The sequence below is a fragment of the Arachis stenosperma genome, chromosome 3 (genome assembly GCF_014773155.1).
Source record: "Arachis stenosperma cultivar V10309 chromosome 3, arast.V10309.gnm1.PFL2, whole genome shotgun sequence".
NCBI lineage: Eukaryota > Viridiplantae > Streptophyta > Magnoliopsida > Fabales > Fabaceae > Arachis > Arachis stenosperma.
In genome coordinates this window covers 108,483,080-108,488,961 of record NC_080379.1, presented here as the reverse complement: position 1 = coordinate 108,488,961, position 5,882 = coordinate 108,483,080, and the positions used below count along the sequence as shown (strand labels likewise).

The following is a 5,882-nucleotide window of genomic DNA, read 5'->3' as shown; positions in this document are numbered from 1 at the left end:
TACTCCCACTTAGTTAACCTCTAACCATGGAGGAAAGTCAAGTGGATGAATCAATTTGATTCCTCAAGTCCTAATCAACTCCTAAAGGAAAGACTAGCTTTAGAGGCATTCAAATCAATTAGCAACTTCTAATTATCAATCAACAAAGAAATTAGATAACTCAAGAGTCACTAATTACTCTACCTAGGCCAAGAGGAACAAAATCTATACTAAAATCCAACCAAGCATTTCATCAAACACTTGGAAGGCACAAAAGAAAAGCAAAGCAAATTGACAACAAGAATAGAATCTAACAACATTTATTGCAATGAATTAACAACAACAATTAAAAGAAACACATTTATTATGAATTACCTTTTATTGAATTGGAAGAAAGTAGAAGGAACAATACTAGATCTACAACAAAATATAAGAACAACATAAAGGAAATTACAACAAAAGAATAGAAGAAGATGAATGTAGCAACAAAGAATTGAAAGATAGAAGTGGAAGAAAGCAAAGATTAAAACCTAGATCTAAGAACTAAACCTAATCCTAATCCTAATCCTAGAGAGAAGTGAGAGCTTCTTGATGTGCATAAAGTTGATATGCTACGATTTTAGGAAATTGCACAATCGGCAAAAATTCCTTCCGGCAAGTGCACCGGTTATCGTCAAGTAAAAACTCACAATAGAGTGAGGTCGAATCCCACAAGGATTGGTTGAATGAGCAATTCGGATTAGAAGTGTGTTCTAGTTGAGCAGATCAAGATTTAGATGAGAATTGCGGAATCTTAAATTGCATGAATTAAAGAGCGAGAAGTTAAAGTGCTGAAATTAAAAAGGGATGGGGGTGATTGCATGAATTGAAATTGCAGAATGTAAATAGAAAGTGTAGATCAGAAATGGGAGTTCATTGGGTGTTAGGAGATATTGAGATCTCCGAATCAAAACATTTTTATCTCTTCCTCAACCAATGCATTCATTGAATTTTGCTTGGCAATCTTATATGATTGGATCCCAATCCCTTGGCTCACCAATTCTCTCTAAAAACAAACAAATTCCCAATCCCTTGGTTTAAATGTTCATAAGAAGAGATGATGCTCGATCACTGATTATACCACACAGTTTCATGAACCACAATTTGGTAGGATTACATGTCACAATATCCATCCAAACCCCAATCCAATTCACTGTGAGAAAGCTTCTCTAGCATGAATCCTCCATTCCTTTCCCAAGGTTCCGAAGGATTCCAATTATGGGTAGTTTCTTTCCCAAGACAACTACCCAATGGAATTAGATCGAGAAGCTTTCTAACAAAATTCAAGAGAAAAGATTGAAAAAGAAGATAAAACTATTATTGATTCATTGAATTACAATAGAGCTCCCTAACCCAATGAAAGGGGTTTAGTGATTCATAGCTCAGAATTCAATTACAAAATTGATGAAAAATTCCCAAGTGTCTAAAAGTGCTAACTAACTTCAATTCTATCCTATTTATACACTTTCTAAATTGAGCTTCTGTTGTGTTTCTTGGGCTTTGAGGCTTTTCCTTGATTTCCTTTTGCTTTGGGTTTATGGTCCATAATCCTGATGAGGCTGTGATCCAATTCTGTAACATTCATTGAGCAAACTTAGTGAATAACAAGTAATGACACAAGACTCAACAAATTGAAGTTCCAGACTCATCAATTCTTCAGGCCCAATCCCATAAACCATGATATTCAATTGGGTTTCATACCATAATACGTTTAAGTTAATGTTTGTGCTCAAATGCTAACTTAAACTTCAATATATTTGGCCCAGAAACTCTTTCAAAAGTGGCGTTTAAGTTGAAGTTTAAGTTTTAGTTTAAGGTTAAACTGAAACTTAAACGTGGAAATGGAAGAAAGCAACCCAGGAGTGTGAAATGTCGAACACGTTTAAGCTTCAGTTTAAGGTTAAACTGAAGCTTAAACGTGGAAATGAAGAAAACAACTCTGGAGGAGCAATTGGGTCGAACACGTTTAAGCTTCAGTTTAAGGTTAAACTGAAGCTTAAACGTGGAAATGAGAAAGCAACCCTGGAGGAGAGAAATAGTCGAACACGTTTAAGCTCCAGTTTAAGGTTAAACTGGAGCTTAAACGTGGAAATGCTCCTGGTGCCTTTCCTACTTCTGGCGTTTAACCTCCAGTTTAAGGTTAAACTGGAGGTTAAACGTGGAAATGCCCCCTTGGTGAAATTCTCATTCTGGCGTTTAACTTCCAGTTTAAGGTTAAACTGGAGGTTAAACGCCAGTTTCAGCATTTCTCAACTTCCATGATTCTGGCGTTTAACTTCCAGTTTAACCTTAAACTGGAGGTTAAACGCCAATTTCAGCTTTGGTGCATTTCTCATTCTGGCGTTTAACTTCCAGTTTAAGGTTAAACTGGAGGTTAAACGCCACTTTCAGCATTATATGGCTTGGCAGTTTAAGTTCCAGTTTAAGCTTAAACTGGAACTTAAACTCCACATGTGATCTTCAAGCTTCCTTTATTGATTTTGTTGCTTCCTTGCCTAGCCTCTTCTTCCCTGAAATCATCCAAACAATTGCATCAAGGTCTTGCAAAATTTCATGAGAAATCTTCTATTCATAGCATTCAAGTAATATAACTAAAAACTCATGAAATTTGCATCAAAATTATACTGTTTGGATGATTCATTACTTTGTTGTTCATTTAACTATTCTTGATTACTTTAAGCTCAAGAAAATGCATAAAACAACTAAAACTAACAAGAAAATGCTAGTGAAACTAGCCTAAGATGCCTTGGCATCACAACACCAAACTTAATACTTGCTTGTCCCTAAGCAAGTCCTGAGTTATTTGAGAAGAAAGTATGAATCAAAAAGCAATTACATTGGCTATATTAGCAAGCATTTGAAGTTCATCAGAAGGGTTTTATGCAGAAAGTTGCAGCATCACTTTTTCATTCTTATCAGGTAGGATTATCACTTTTTTCATTGCATCCATCAAACACTGCTATGGCCTCTTGTTATTCTTATGTCCTTGGCACTTTTTCCTTTCTTTGTTTTTTTTTTCTTTTTCTTAGAGCTCCCTTGCTCCTTGTTTGCTCAGTGTCATGTGTTGCACAAGCCTTTGGCATTTTCTTTTTCTTGTCAGTGCACTACACATATCCACTACAGGCATTTTAGTTCACATTTCTTCTTGAGACATTGGTGCCCAGCACCTCTTTGTGTGACTAAATGTTTTGTATTTAGGCTGCTCTTGATAATGGACTTTTGGTTGATAATCCCGGGTTAGTTAACCCAAGTTACCAAGTGTTGAAACACTCCTCAGAACCTATTCATCCAAGCATATCCTTAATACATAAACACCACAGGCATTTGTCTCAGAAGTTCAAACCATTGGTGCCTAGCTTATTTTCTCAATTTTTTTTCTTTTTGGTTGCCTTTTTTCAGTGGCTTTTTCTTCTTCTTTTTCTTTCTTTTTCATGGCCAAAGACATTTATTCATCAAGATCCATAGGCAGTATTCAACTTCTACACAAAAATGATAATTCTACACTCAATTTCCAGTGAGCTGACTAAACAATCAAGCATGCATACCACCACTTAATTCTACTTGATTTGTCACTAATTGAGCCAAGTTACTTTTGTTCAAACTTTTCTTTTATTTTTGGAAACAGAACAAGTATGGCAAGCATTTGTTTAAGGAGGTGAAGTTATATCCAAACATCTAGGCATTCACTTTATTCAAAGCAATAAACAGACAAACATACTAACAACTTCACATTCCAGAATGATTCAACAATTACAGTTTAAACCAGAACAAGCATGCTTTTGTTTGCCTTTTAAAGAATGGTCAAGGAACAACACCACCTTGTGAAATTTCTTGTTTTCTCTTTGTTTCCAGGAAACAATTTGATTTCTCCTTCTTCTCCTAATTGTTGCTTCATGTTCTTTCTAAGATCCTTGTTTCCTTTCCTGCAAAGAGTGATGACGTTGCTTGCTTCTCAAGCACTTGAGTGGTTAGCTCAACTATGTATGGGCAAGTGTCTGAGTCTTAAGTTGGTGTGTGAACACCAAACTTAGTCTCCTACTTACTCCTCTGCTCTTTGAATCCTTGAATTCTTCTTGGAATGAAGTTACTGCTAAGGAATTTAAGCATTTCTGTGATTGCTTAGAATGGTTGTTCCTTTCATATAATTCAAAGGTTGTTGTGTTCAGTTGATCTGTATGGTGGAACACCAAACTTAGAGTCACACATTCCCTTTTGAATTATTGATCCATGAATTCATTGTTTGGTGTGAAACACCAAACTTAATTCTTTGCAATAAACAGAAACTACTTCACCTTTTTATTGAAACAATTAAAAAAAACAGCAAAAGAGTATTACCTCAGGTTGGGTTGCCTCCCAACAAGCGCTTCTTTAACGTCACTAGCTTGACGGTTGTCCTTCAGTTGAGGTGATATTTAACCTTGTCCTTCTCCTCCACATCTCCCAAGTAATGTTTGAGTCTTTGACCATTCACAGTGAAGGTTCGTTGTGACTTTTCTTCCATGATTTCTACTTGTCCATATTGGGAGACCTTGGTGACAAGGAATGGTCCAGACCACCTTGATTTTAGCTTCCCTGGAAATAGCTTCAGCCTAGAATTGTAGAGCAATACTTTTTGTCCCTCTTCAAATTTCCTTGGGGCTATGTTGCTGTCATGCTTCTTCTTTGCTCTTTCTTTGTAAATTTTGGCATTCTCATAAGCTTCAGCTCTGAATTCTTCCAACTCTTGAATTTGCAACCTCCTTCTTTCTCCAGCAGCTTTGCTGTCCAAGTTCAAGAGTTTCAAGGCCCAGAATGCCTTGTGCTCCAACTCCAGTGGCAAATGGCAAGCTTTTCCATATACTAGTTGGTAAGGAGACATTCCAATTGGTGTTTTGCAAGCTGTCCTATATGCCCAAAGAGCATCATCTAGCTTAATCGACCAGTCCTTCCTTGATTCATAAGAAAGTCCATCATAGAAAATATGCAATTGCACCCAGTCATGGAACATGTCTGGTGGGCATTTCCTTGTCAATTCTTTGAACCTCTCCCATGCCTCGTAGAGGGTTTCACCATCCTGTTGTCTAAAAGTCTGAACCTCAGATCGAAGCCTATTGACCTTTTGTGGGGGGTAGAAACGTGCCAGAAACTTGCTTTCCACCTCATCCCAGGTTGTTAGGCTCCCCCTTGGGAATGATTCCAGCCACTTAGCTGCCTTGTCCCTAAGAGAAAATGGGAACAAGAGCAGTTTATAGGCATCTTCCTGGACTCCATTGGACTTCACAGTGTCGCAAATTCTCAGGAATTTTGTGAGATGTTGGTTTGGGTCTTCATTAGCACTCCCACCAAATGAACAATGATCCTCCACCAATGATATTAGCTGTGGTTTGAGTTCAAAATTGTTGGCCTGAATGGGTGGTTTCTGGATGCTGCTACCACAATTCCCAGAGGTTGGATTTATGTATGAACCAAGAACCCTCCTCTCAGGAATGGCATTGTTTCCATCAGCCCTCTCATGGTTGTGAACTTCTCTATCCATGTTGAGATCTAGAGCTTCCTCAAAATTGTCCTCAGATTCTCCTTCAGATTCTTCTTCTCTCAGTACTCTCTTCCCTCTTGCTTCCCTTCTAAGTCTATGAAGGGTCCTCTCTGGTTCGGTATATGGAGGAGTTGATGTCTCTCCTCTCCTACCTGTCATACAAGAACACACCACAAGCAACAAACAAGTGGAATACTCTTGGTTAATGGAAGAGTATGGTTAGAGCAGTTGAGGAATTAATTCAAATAGTTAGTGGGTCAGTGAGTTAGTTGCTTGAATTGAAAGGCATAAGAAAGAAAAAGCAATTAACAGAGTGCAGAAATTAAAATTCAACAAGTAACTTGAACTA

At 37.5% G+C, this 5,882-nt stretch overlaps 1 non-coding gene across 1 annotated transcript; it reads left to right on the top strand.

Annotated features, from left to right (window-relative positions):
• The first annotated feature begins 5,003 nt into the window (after positions 1-5,003).
• LOC130972612 (small nucleolar RNA R71) lies at positions 5,004-5,107 on the top strand. Its single transcript, XR_009083770.1, has one exon. It is a non-coding gene; the product is annotated as a small nucleolar RNA R71 (small nucleolar RNA).
• Positions 5,108-5,882: the final 775 nt, after the last annotated feature.